This window comes from Dermacentor silvarum, chromosome 8 (assembly GCF_013339745.2).
Source record: "Dermacentor silvarum isolate Dsil-2018 chromosome 8, BIME_Dsil_1.4, whole genome shotgun sequence".
NCBI lineage: Eukaryota > Metazoa > Arthropoda > Arachnida > Ixodida > Ixodidae > Dermacentor > Dermacentor silvarum.
In genome coordinates this window covers 81,005,581-81,019,999 of record NC_051161.1, presented here as the reverse complement: position 1 = coordinate 81,019,999, position 14,419 = coordinate 81,005,581, and positions in this window count along the sequence as shown.

Sequence of the window (14,419 nt, the reverse complement as noted above, 5' to 3'; positions counted from 1 at the left end):
ATGTAGCCTGCGCTATTCCTACTTACAATGTCACTATGTCGAGCGTTAAAGAAAACGGCACTTAATTTTTCACACGCTAAATTACAGCGTGGAGTTGCAGTTTCTAAATATCAAGAGCTGATACTTCTCGGCAAGTCCATCAGTATGATATGAGGGATCATGACGGGGAAATAGATTGGAAGCGCGTTCGCGAGCACAGAGCACGGCATAGTTGGAACTATCGTATCTCAAGCTGTTCGCGTGAGCGCACCAAAATTGAGTGCTGCTTATCTGCTGGTGATACAAGCAACCAAGTGGAGGTTCCAATGACGGCTGCCACAAACAAGTGGGCGTGAAAGATAGACAGACAGGCAGAGACATTGTCCCTCTTGCAACGCTCACAGACTGTTGTTCATTCTGCGCTACTTTTCATATTGTTCAGCATTTTGAGCACTAGCCAGCTGTGGCAGCTACGTACCCACGCTGAAATATGAAGCCAAAGAAGAGTTCATCCTAAGCGCGAATAAGTGTTTAAAATTTCTGAGTTAGTGTCAGCGTATGACTGGTGCGCATTATGACTGGTGCGCAATGTGTTTATCTGATAAGTAATAGGAACTGTGGGGCGCTGAAAAGAACCGCCCAAAGAATCAATGTTTGCATTGATGTGCACCTTCTCTCAGCTATTTTGTTGATTTCGTCGCTTAAGCGGCACCAATTGACAAGTTTTTTTTTATTTACATGATGTTAAAGCAATTTTAGGGATGTTGACCCAGATGCCGCCCAGAGCAGGCAAAGCAAGATTGTATCTTCGTAAAAAGTGGCACTGATTGCGTCTTAAGGACTGTTGGACCGACACCTGTGTTGTCCTGAGTGTCACGAGCACTGGAGACCAAAGTTGTGGCAGCCGAACACGTGCGCATAGCATGCGTAATATATACATAGATATATAGATATGCCGTACATATATGCATGGACCGACAGCTGCAGGACTGCAGCTAAAACGCAGTGGTCCAGCGTCATCAAAGCACCGTGTGGTACAATGATGCTTGCTGATTGCTTTTGTAGCGTAATGAACGCCCGATGAATTCCTGTTCGAGAGCACGTGACCATTTTTTGTGTGGTTTCACCGGAAGTTTAGTGTTGACTTGAGTGTTTTGTACCCAATCTGTTCTCATTTATACTGTGCATTCACATGCAGGAGACTGGAAACGATCTTTTCAAAATGTTGAAAGATCTGTTTCCTGCTTCTGTGATACAAATATACCTCTGAGAAATGTGGCAAGAAAACACGTACTGGAGCGAGATGCAACCAGTGCTCCAATGAATGCATTGGAGGTGTAAAGTAGTGTGATTCCGTTTTACAAGTTGTCTGGCAGATGTACACCAGATAGTTTATTCATCTTTGCTTGAACTTGGAGGTTCTCATGGTTAGATATTTCGTGCGAAACAAGCGTTGCAGTCTATTCAGTCCTTCCTCAAATTACTAAAAATACTGTTTGCTCAATAGAGGTTCGGGTTTTCTGCTAAAGTTATCGATTACCCATCCGGTCGTTTACCAATGCTTGGTTGTTGTAATGGCGTCCTTATCTTAAGTGTAGCTCAAACGATGGAGATATGTGCATTAGAAAGTATCAGCGGTCAATTTCTTTTTTGTGTGTGTGTACCCTAGATTATTTGGCCCCAGAGCGGTGGCGGAACATAATACATGATATGTGATTACACAACGGCTGCCACACAAAATTGTACACCATGACTGCAAGCTGCAGCTTTGAAATAAGTGAAAGCATCAACGTGACATCTTAACGCGATGGTACTTCACATCTACTGCGCAGAACAAGCACATGGTTTTCTTTTTTACCACCACTGTACATTGCATGCATTGCCTTTTAACCAGGTGAACTTCTCACGTGGAGTCAATGTGCGGTTCGCCTAGAAAGGGTGTGTACAGTGTCTAGCAGTGCTCAGAAAAAAAATAACGACTAGAAATAGTTATGCTGAAGGAAGTACTCAAGCGAGAGCGTTTATTTAGAAGTATGTTTCAAGTACTTCATCACAATTTCGTTTCAGGCGCTGCTTTTTTCTATCAGTAAAATAATTTGCTCGTAGGTAATATATTGAAAAGCCTTAGCCAGTAAACTGTGACACTTCGTTTCGCCCCATGATATGTTTTATTTATCATGTGCCCTAAACGGGCAGCCCATTCTGGTGATAGCGTTTTCGTAACAGCACTCCAACCACCAAGCAATGATGATAAAAAAAAGAAATAGAATGATACAATTTCATTAAACTGGCCCTAGTCCTCGTAGAAAAATTGATTAATTGCCAGGCGTGGCGCGTTTCTTGAAAGAAACTGGGTGCCGGACTATTGGTTTAACTAAGTTACTTGGATGCTATAATCAGCTCAGCTTGTCTTATAGAACGTTTAGTTTACGGCTCTTATGTGTCTTGACTGCTAGCGATACACTGAAAGCATTTATGTTCTGTCGCAAATCTTTATTATTGCTAATCACGGGGCCGTCGAACGTACCTAAGAATGAATCTCACTCGCGCCTGAAGTGCTTGTATTTATAGCATTTCAAGCGAAAGGAAAGGTAGTGCGTTTCCTGAATGGAGCATTCGTGCACTTGATCGGTGTCAGAAAAAGGATTTAAAAATTTAATCTAGCCCCGACAGGAAGCTACTAAAATTGTGGCGAGTCTACAGGGCCTCTGACGTCATTTGATTTATTGTTTCATCCTTTCACTGCAAAACGGGTCAAGTTAGAGTTCTAAGATTATGCTTGCCCAGCGTTTACAGTTCCGACCGAAAGAGATGAATGAAAAAATAATAATGAGCAGGTCGTTATGTAATGATACAGTTCGAAAAACAATATTTATTTCATGCTTGGAAGAAACTTTCACGACGGGATGTAAATACCACATTCTGTCACCCATGGAATGCGTACTCGTGACACTTCAAATCGCATATGTAAATGTCATATCAACATTTATTGTACAGATTTGAAAGAACACGCTACACCTCATAATGTCAAGGGACATCCTAACTTCATTTAGAGTTTCGTATCGTAACCAGCCCTTCAGCTTTCCAACGCAAGTAATGATCATTGCGCTGTCGTTTTTTGTTCACCAGTAGTTTCGACTTGACCAAAACGTTAAACGAAAGTAGGACATTTTTGATTAGCGTAGAAATTATTTCCCCAAATTTGTTAGTGTGTTTGAGAGCTGCAGAAAACATTGGGCTGGTATGTTAGAACGCAATTTATTTCTGTACGTTTCACCAGAAGAGTAACATATCTTTTTTCTTTTCTTGTGCCGGCTATTTGTATATAAGCTGGATCATTTCTGCAAGTATGAACGTACGAGAAGCGATCTACGGGTGTACAACCTCCGACACAACTTTCTTGAACGCGGCAGCAGTGCGCGTTTATGTACGTTGCTGCCCTCCACCGGAGACGCCATCGCCTAAACAACGCCCTGCTGATAGGGCTAGAGCACGGAACAATTAGCCACACGCTATAATAAAATGCAGCTTTCATTTCGCCGCCATGCGAGATTAAGTGAGAGAGGAATGAAGGGAAAAGCAGGGAGGTTATCCAACTAGCGATGTCCGGTTTGCTAACCTGCTCTTGGAGATGGGAATTTGAATTATTTTTTCATCCTCCCTTTGTCTCATCCCCCAGCGCAGGGTAGCAAACCAGATGTTGCAAGCTGGGTAACCCCCATGAATTTCCATTAATTGCTCTCCCATGTATATATAATGAACGTGAAAATAAACCGAGGGGCCTGATTTTTTATTAGTAAATGCGTACATACATACATACATACACACACACACGCACACACATACACATACATACATACATACATACATATATACATACATACATACATACATACATACATACATACATACATACATACATACATACATACATACATACATACATACATACCCTGTCTACCCACTGTTCCTCTACCACATGACCGGCATCCCACACTTCACACAGATACACTTTCTTCCAATTTGACAGTCCTAATGCTAACGCATTAAAAGATAAGGAAAGGCAGATAGTACAACACCATCAGTGAGAGCACTACACATGATCGAAATCGAAAACACTGTGAAAGGTACATACATTCGCTCAGGCAGTTGTCCGAAAGAGACAAATGGGTTTCTGTGCTGCCACACGGTGTGGCCACTTTTGAATGGCCACGCAAGAAATAATGGTAGCTTGTGAAGCATTCCTCTACTCAAGGCAGGCCAGCACTGTACTCAGTATGTAGAGTACATACATGACCCTTAGAGCACAGGTAGGGCACTTGTTGTGGAAAGGCAGATAGATGACCCTCATTAATGACAGTAATACGGATATAGGTTCCCTTGGTCTATAATTTGTGGCACTCATAAGCTGGAGTAACGCCATGAAATTGAGATCGAGAAACACAAGAGAAATGTGTTGCGTGTTTGGTGTTGCATACTGGAAGCATCTAACGCTCTCTGTCTCAGAACAGCGTAACAGACGACACACACAGCATTGTGAACTGCTCTGACACCCAAGATAGCCGCGATGGGGTTATGCTATGTACAGAGGTCAACACACTTGTCTAGAAAGCGCGAACCACGTTCTCAGGACTGCGCTGGTGATACTGAAGATGACATGCGGCACAAAATCGACTGTATGTGAAGTTGTGTGACTCCATCTACAGTTTCCATTGATTTCTCCTGACCTGGTGGTCGGCTTAAGCTTTGGTGGCTGCTTTGGCCCTCAGGAGTGTGTTCTAGACAAGTGAGTCGACTTCTGTACATTGCGTGACAGCGAAGCAATATAAAAATCGCATTTCGTCAGAAAGGGGATTAAAAAGGTTTTAATGTTGTTAGCATTCTCTTCCGGCTGCGGCCAAATAACGAGTTCAAGTAAGCGTTCGTTCAACTTACCAAGTTTAACTGTAGACGTATAGGCGTGCGTTACAGATAAAGAGTTTACAGAAAATGGTGTTATGAATTTAGGTCCAAGTGAAAAAGTTGTGTAGCACTGACAAGCTTTGACGTATGTGCACTTTTCCTGTTGTCCCAAATAAACACTAACGTTATGCACAGTTCATTGGTATGCCAGCACACTGTTGTACTGGCAAAATAAGTCTGTGTATTCGCTTATAGATCGCTCGTACATGACGAAGTGGACGCCATGCTGCAGCACTACACGTAGCATGCTTAGTGTTTTCGCAGACGAGCACGCTGTATAAGAGTCTGTGCTCACAACTGTGTCTCGGTGCTTCAACAAGGCGTTCGTGACGACATAACCCCAAGTCATGTGTGTTCCTTGCTGTAGTTTGTGCTGTGAGAGAAAATGCTAGGTTGTGCAGTTGTCTCATATTGAACTCATTAACTTCTTTCATTATAGGAAACTCATGTTTGTTGCAAGTTCTAGCTTGACATAGTATATGCGAGAAACCGAAGCACAGAGACCTTTAAGCCTATTCATATATATATACGTGTCCACTTGAGTGCGTAGGATTATCAGAAGAGACGGGAACAAACCGATTTCCAACACTTACTACTGCGAGGAAAGCAGAACGCGCGCACATGTTAGCCAATGTCCCAAATGTATAGTTAACATTGTTGTGCAAGCGTCTTTTGAATGAGTACATTGTTGCTGTTCAGTGCACCGGGTCAGTGAATATTGTTTCACAGATTGTGTAATTTAAAATTTGTCCTTGTTGTGCTGATGTAGAGTTGCTATACACAATGCCGAGGCCACCGTTCCTAAACCGGGGGATTAAACTGTTCTGACACTCTTGCTGAATTTTTCTGGCTTGATATTAAAAGAACATCCTGTCTTCAAAGCTAATTTATGTTTATCTGATAGATTAACGGCTTCAAATAATACATGTGCGTCAGCCTATTCTGTAGCAGGGCGTTTGCAAGGAACAAATTAACGGAAATACGAACGTCTGTGGCGCGTTTAAAATAAAAATAATCTACTTATAGAAGTTTCTTGAAAGCAAATTGCATCTAAGCACTGATATATAGGTGAGAGAGGTGTACTCGTATATTCTTTTGTGGTACACTGGTTTGGATTAAACTATTGCTTCACTAATGGTGCTCTTTTGAAAACAATGCCGTTTTTAATGGCTGCTATTGTTTCAAGATTGCCTTTGTCGTGAGGATGATATTCAATAGCCATCAATGACCAAGCGTGCGCATTTGAAAGTGAAGAGCCACCAATGTTAAATACAACGCATACAAAAGCACGTTAGCAAACTGAATAACCCGAATAATCTTCATTCTATAAGAAATATAGGAAATTATAGGTAAGTATGCAAAACTGCTGTATTTCGATTTATTTAAAACTATATTCTGAGGTCTTATGCGCCAATTCCACGACCTGATTATGAGGCACGCCGTAGTGGCGGACTCCGGAATAATTGAACGCCGTGGGATTCTTTGACGTGCACCTAAATCTAAGTACACTGGTGTTTTCGGATTTCACCCCCGTCGAAATGCAGCCGCCGTGGCCGGGATTCGATCCGGCGACCTAGTGCTTAGCTGCTAACACCATTGGAGGTAATGAGAGTGAATTTATCTTCAATGCAAAAGGTGGTAGCGGTTGCGTGTCGGGGAGGTGCGACTGCGCCTGAAGACTTCCAGCGTGGTAGAACTAGGGCGCAAATTAAGAATTCTAGACACATATTTTTTTTCTTAGTTTCCTTTAATTACCCCCTATTTCATGTTTTGGTGTCATGACTACGTTGTTCGCCATTGAGGGCTCCAATTTCACGGTCTACAAAATACTACCGGTACCGACTGTGCCCACAAAAAGAAGAAAAATATTGCGGCTGCGTTTTTGTCTGCTCAGTTATTGAGTTATCGTCACGCAAGTAATTCAAGGGTAACCCCTAGAGAGGGTGCGATAGCACTCTAAATCAGAGCTCAGTTTTTTAAGTTCTTGTTTTCTTTCGTTTACACGAATTTTTTACGTTTTTCGTGCGACAACACAACTTCATGACCTATGCTTACAAGAATTTCGTGACTCATGAACATCTGGCGGAGCAGTTGGGAACCAAACGCAAAGGACGGAAGACCGTGCGAGTGGAATCCGCAGAGGATTCTAGCTCGACACCACCAAACCACCTACTCCAGGTGGAGGACAACCACCAACATGGCGGCTCTCAAACGTAGACACACCGAGTCGCTTCCCACCCTCCGCATTTGGCACTGGAATTGCAGATCCTATAGACCCCGCTCGGCCAACCTGCAAGAATATCTCAAAACAAACAATCCTGATATAATCGCGTTACAGGAAACCAACACCAAGAAAATAAAGCTCCCCGGCTACTCCACTGTGGCACACACTTCCCGCACCGCAATTCTTGTCAAGAAGACACTAACCGCACAGCCGCACGAAATTGAAGACACTAGAATCGAACACACCATAGTGGAGGTGTTGCCGACTCGCAAGAATCAACAGAGCCTATACCTGGTCAACCTCTACAGCCCACCGCGAGAGCAGCTACTCCACTACGACCACTTCGTCCGGGAGCTTCGCAAGAGCGTTAACGGTAACCGGCTTGTTGTAGTGGGGGACTTTAACGCCCCACACGCGGCCTGGGGCTACCCCAATACCACCAAGAAAGGGGCACGGGTTCATGACGCCGCACAACAGCACGGCCTTACGCTATGGAATGACCTGCTCCAACCAACACGAGTGGGCAACAGCGTGTCGAGGGACACCAATCCTGATCTCACGTTCAGCCGAGACGTGCGAAAGGCCACCTGGACCCGACTCCCAGACACGCTAGGGAGCGATCACCACATAATTCAAATCGAGGTTGAACAATCTCACCGCGCGCCCAAGGCAGTAAAGGCGCTACTCACTGACTGGAACGCGTATAGGAATGAGCTTGACGACGTTTCGGACATTGAAGACATTGAAGCTTGGTTATACGGTATCGTGGGTGCGGCTGACGGCCACACTAGGACGATTCATCTAGACGAGGACAATCCAGCGGTCGATAATCACCTACTGCACTTATGGAGGCTCGGCGATCGCTTCTCAAACGATGGCGACGGCAAAAGCTCAACCGCAAGCTCCAGCGCCGAATTGCCCTATTAAGCACGCAGACACAGGAGTACGCTGAACAGCTGGCGAGCCAGAACTGGCGATCCTTCTGCGACCAACTTCAAGGGACGCTCAGCACAAAGAAAACTTGGCATATACTTCGAGCACTGGTTGACGACACCCACACCAAAACCCAACAAAGACATACAATTCACCGGCTAATCCACAACTATGGCGGCACAGAGGATCAGCTTCTCCAAGAACTTCAGACGAAGCTACACGGTTCAGCTAACCCGCACACCACTGCCACCAACCTTTCCACCACCAGGGAGTACGAAGGAGCGTCCAACGAAGAGCTAGACCGGCCTTTCACACAGGCAGAGTTACAGGCGGCCCTCTCTAGATTAACACGCAATACGAGCCCGGGCAAAGACAGAGTCACCAACAAGCACTTTCGACAGCTACCCCCTCGGGCGTTGGCGAGTCTCCTTCGGTACTATAATGACTGCTGGATTAAGGGCGAGCTACCAACAGCCTGGAAACACTCGGAGGTGACCATGGTACCCAAGCCGAACAAACCCATCTCCATCGCAAATCTCCGCCCCATCTCCCTTACGTCCTGCGCCGGGAAACTATTTGAACACATGGTCAACGAGCGGCTCACCACACATCTCGAGGACAACGATCGCTATCCACACATCATGTTCGGCGTCCGCCAGATGCTCTCCACGCAGGACGTCCTCTTCCAGCTAAAGGAAGATATTCTTGACCATTTGAGCAAACACAGCAAGTCATCCATTCTAGCTCTAGACGTAAAGGGCGCCTTCGATAACGTGAGCCATGAAGCCATTCTCCGTAACCTAGAAGATATCGGCTGCGGTGCCAAAACATACGCCTACATACGCGCTTTCCTCACCAACCGTACGGCCACGGTGGGAATTGCCAATCTCCGGAGCAAGACATTTCACCTACCTAATAGGGGTACGCCGCAGGGTTCGGTAATCTCGCCACTCCTCTTCAACGTGGCCCTCCTCAAACTTCCCCGCCTCCTAGACACCATCCCAGGGATATTTCATGCTCTATATGCAGATGATATCACACTGTGGACGAGAGGCGCGAGCACGGGTGAACAGGAGGACCGTCTTCAGGAGGCGGTCAACATCATCGAACGGTACCTGAATACCTGCGGCCTCCACTGTGCCCCGGATAAATCCGAGCTATTAGTACTCGCGGCACGCACCCGGGGCCGGCCCCCAAGCCACGACGCACTGGACCCACAAGTCCTTCTTCAGGGAGTCCCGATACCGAAGGTCGACTCACTTCGAATCCTCGGACTCCATATACACAAGGACGGGTCCGGCTCCACCACACTCCTAGACTACAGAACACTGTGGCACAGCTGACTCATCTGATACGACGCGTGGCAAATCGCCGCAATGGCCTCAAAGAGCACGACACCTTGCGAATGATACAAGCCCTCCTGTACAGCCGAATTACATACGGAACTCCTTACCTCAACCCGAAGACAGCCGAGAAACAAAAGCTAAACCTCCTAATACGAAAGGCCACGAAACTCGCCCTAGGACTGCCAGCAACCGCCTCCACTGACCGATTGCTTCGCATGGGAGTTCACAACTCCTGGGAAGAACTTGCGGAAGCGCACCTCATCAACCAGATCGAGAGACTCAAGATCACAACCACAGGCCGAGCAGTCCTCCGACGCACAGGATACGCAATCAACCTAGAACTTGATGGCGAACGTAAGGAAAAGATCATGTCGAAGCTCCGAGATTGCCTACAAGTTCATCAGATCCCTCGGAACATGCATCCAGAACACCATCGAGGCAGACGGCTCTCCAGGGTAAACGCCATCAGACAAAAGCACCGTAACGACCCGCAGGCGCGCTACGTGGACGCAGCCAAGTATCCGGGCCGAAACGCTTTCGCCATCAGCGTCACAGACTACAGGGGAACGACACTGGCGTTGGCTACAATTCTCGCCAAACACGCGGACACAGCAGAGGAGGCCGCTATAGCACTCGCCACCCATACAAGCGACGATGCCATAGTGGTCTTCACCGACTCTCAAACAGCGGCACGCAACTACATGAAGGGCAGGATCTCCGTCAAAGCGATAAACATACTGAAACGTGGTGACACTCCTCCCCTCTACACCTGCATCATGTGGGTTCCGGGACATGAGGGACTCGAGGGGAATGAAGCGGCACACACCGCGGCCCGCGCAAGCGTCAACCGGGCCTCCCCGCACGAGATTTCGACATGTCCCACCCACCCAAATCAGCGGAGGAAACGGAATCAATACCGCAAACTTATCAAGCGCTACTGCAGCACTATCGGCTTGGACGCAGGGTATACCCCCCACCACATCCAAAACTAACGAGAAACGAAGGTACCGACTACAGGCGACTCCAGAGCAATACCTTCACCCACGGAAGCTTACTGCATCATTTCCACCCGACGATATACAGCTACACCTGTCCACACTGCAACGTGCCAGACACCTTGGCACACCTCCTACTGCAATGCAAGCACACCCGAGCAAGCATTACAACGACACAACCAATAGCAGCAGACGCAGACCCAACCCTCCTCGCAGAGACGTGGGAGGCTGCGATCTCCAAGCCGGACCTAGTCGACCAGCGCGAACTCGTCGCCCGGGCCCGGAGGGCGATCCAAGCTAGAGGGTTCCTGGAATAAGGGACCCTCCCACCTCGACTGGCAACTAACTCACTGTTTCAAATAAAGGTTTATTCATTCATTCATTCATTCGTGCGACAGTTTCATTATTGTAGAAGTATGCTATTTAAATTATTAAGTGTTCTTCGAATACCAAATATTGAACCAATCAATGTGCAAGAACTAAGCATGTGAGGGGAAGTGAAATTTATTTTTTCGGTTGCATAACGTTGACAAAGAACATTAGTCTTGGTGCTATAGGAGGTCCCTACGTAACAAAAACCACCAAGGAAACCTCCTAATTTACGTCCTAAAGTAGTTACTGGAATCAGTTGGCATTAGTAAATACAAACGTTATAAACACAAGAATTGAATGAAATTAAAAAAAAGTTATGCAAGAGCTAAACCATAGAAAAATGAAAATAACCTGTTTGTACATCATTGTGGAACACAATGCGCACAGAAATAAAATTGTCTCATTCCCCTTGCATATTCACTTACTCGAAATATAGGATTGAGGGGAATGTTTAAGCCGCAACATTATAGCAATGCAAATGCATTTAAGAATAAGTTTACTTAACCCTTTAACTGGTATGTAAACGCTATTGTTCACCTAACAAAAGCATCTGCAAAAACTAGACAAATCCAAACATTAGATTGTGCCTTTCAATTTACCTTTCTTTATGTACCTACTCAACAGTGGCGTTCACTAAAATGTCGAGCGTGAGAAGCAGCAGATGTATTAGTCACGAATTCTGAAGGCTTCGTCGATATCTTCTTAGCGCACGTGGGGTCATATTCTTGATAATGCGTTTTCTTTTCTATTTTAGCAAGCTCTTATTTCTTAACTCCATAAAGGTAGATCTAAAGAACACATATGGACCTTGCCAAAGCAAGTGCCAGAGAACAGTTTTGGACCATACATTGACCTTTCACCACCTGGTCAACATTAACTTTGACCTACTATATCTCACTTAGTTTTTAGAGAAATCGATTAATATTTCAATTGGTATGTATTTGAGCAAAGTAAATACATAAAGCAATAAAACAATTATAGGTCAACGCTTTCTTATCTTGCCAGTGAAAGGGTTAAGGCAATGTTCACAGATCCAAAAAGCTGACAAGCAAAGGCAGTCGAAAATGATTCATGAAGTAAGGCCTGCCGTAATCGGGCATGTATAATGGTGAGCAAAGACGATCGAGAAATAAAATGCGTGCTTTTAAAGCTCCTTTAAAAATAAGGCCTTATAGGTGCCATGTAAAAATCCTTTTTTAGTGGTTTGCGAGTGTCATCCACTATCGCAAAATGACTGCAATTTCCAACTTATTTATTTCCTGCATTTTTTATTGGACACGCACAAATACCGCATCTTTTGTTGTTATTCCCGCCACAGCCATTGGTGGTTAGGCCTAACGGCGTGCCATAAAGTAGGTCTCACACTGCGTAATATTGCTGGGCAGTTAAGCACGTTGGCGCAAGAACATAGTCAAGTTTAAACATTGACTCACTATCTTCGATAGAGTATACATTTATCGAGCATATAATTTATAGCATATTTGAACTTGTACCTAAAAATATGACTCATTACAAGAGAAAAATGAAAGAAAGGATGCCTTCGTACAGGACAAAGCGCTTGGCTTCCTATTAGGTGACGTTAGGAACTCGAATGTCCATACAAGCATCGCGAATCTGCCAGATAAGAAACAACTTGACGAAAAGCGATCTTTACACTTTTTCTTTGTTTCGATAATCTAGCATGCGATATAGACCGCGCACAATTTATGCTTGGCGTGATACGTTTTTCATATTCTCTTTGTTCCAAACTAGTGTGGCATCTTGTGTATGTGCACTGCTGCTATTCTTGTACATTTTTGAAGTCAGTGCGAAAGAAGAGGAAGCTTTTTTATGATGATTTTCGTTTTTTTTTTCTTTCTTTAGAGACCTCGAGTTTAACCTGATACTTGGCAACAAGTGTGGTTCTCGCTATTCTTTAATGTCATTACCTCTTTTCTAAGCAATTTTATTGCTTCTAAGAAGCGAGAACAGTGATTGTTTTGTTAAAAAAGCAGCGGGGAAGTTTGTTCGCCTAATTGGTTCTCATGGGTATCTGTGGTGTTTCTGTGAAAGAGACTTTCTAAATAAATTGAAGGATCAGCTGCGCGAATGCAACTGACCCTATTGCTTACATAGCGTCGTGGCTTGTTCTTGTAGAGATATAGATTTTTGATACACGAGTTTAATGCTCCACATCTCCCCACTCTGTAAGAAATGAAACGCTAACGCACAGAACCCTAGTACTAACTCATTGTTTATTTTTATGAAACAAGCGTCTTCGCGCATCCTTAAGGAACTGAAGTATAGAACAATAAGGAGGACCAGACATGTCACCATGTCTAATGTCGAAAGTGTATTGAGGCTTGCCTTTGTCTAGTTGCTCATCAGGCCACTTAATTCAGGCCGCCATTTTCGAAACAGTCCAGTGTACTATCTTGTATTCGTGTATTGTCAGCGAGAGAAAGACAGGGAGCCATGGAGAGAAACAAAAGTAAAGATAGGAAGGTAAACCAGGTGGCACAAGGTTTGCTACCCTACACTGGGGGAGTGAAAGCATAAAACAGGAAAACGGAAGAAAGAGATAAGTGCAAGACTGAGCACATAGAAATGGCCTGTTTACAGCATTGGTGGTCGCATGCCTTCGCTCCTCAAGTACTATAACTATAGACAATGCTACGCCTTCCAAGTATAAGGAGCACCAGGTTACACAAACTGAACCCTTCGCTCCATCTCCGGCATCAACCCGGGTTTCATCGACGTGAGGCAGCGCTTCTGTCCCGGCTGTGGTTGGGAGGGGCCTTCACGAGGGCGAACGTGGCATGGATTGGAACGACCGACTGTGTTGCGCGCGACTCCTGCGGCAGCGAAGAGAACATCGAGCATTTATTGTGCCATTGTCGTCGATTTTAGCCACCGAGACAAGCACTAACTATCGCATAGCGACGACAGGACGATCAGCTGTTGTCCGTGCAGGCGCTACTCGAACACCGTCCCCAAAGCTCGTCGACCCACAAGGCTGTGAAGGCACTCTTGTGTTTTTTGAGGTCGAGTGCCTTGTCTGAACGCCTTTGACTTTGCGGTGCCCTCCACGCGCTTGCGCGAACTCAATTTCCTTCCTCTCCCTCTCTCTCATATTTCGTTTCCCCTTTTCCTTCCCTCATCCTGCAGATACCCAACGAGACGCATTTCTGGTTAGCATCCCTGCCTTTTCCCTTTCTCTTCTCCTCCTCCTCCTCCTTCCAAGCCACATACCTGCTCCCTTAATGAGCAAGTGCACGGCGAGGAGACTATTGACCCTCTTCGAGGAGCAGGTGAAGATTGATTGATGATTATTGGGCTATAATGTCGGAATGCTTTACTTTGGCTATAGAAGCCTCTATAGCAAAAAGCTACGGAATAATTTTGACCGCCTGGTGTTATCAGCTTTGCATGTAAATGTGAGACCCCCTTCGGAGGGTGACCGCTGCTTCAGGGAATTGAGCCCATGACATGTTCCCTCACAACAGGGGGAGTATTCTGTAAGAGTCTGTCCATTTCGGCCGCTGCTGATTGGCTGCAGCTGCACGAGTGAGGAGGGGACAAGTGCCCCCAGCCAGTCTCCTTCTCACTGGTACAGCTGCAGCCAATCA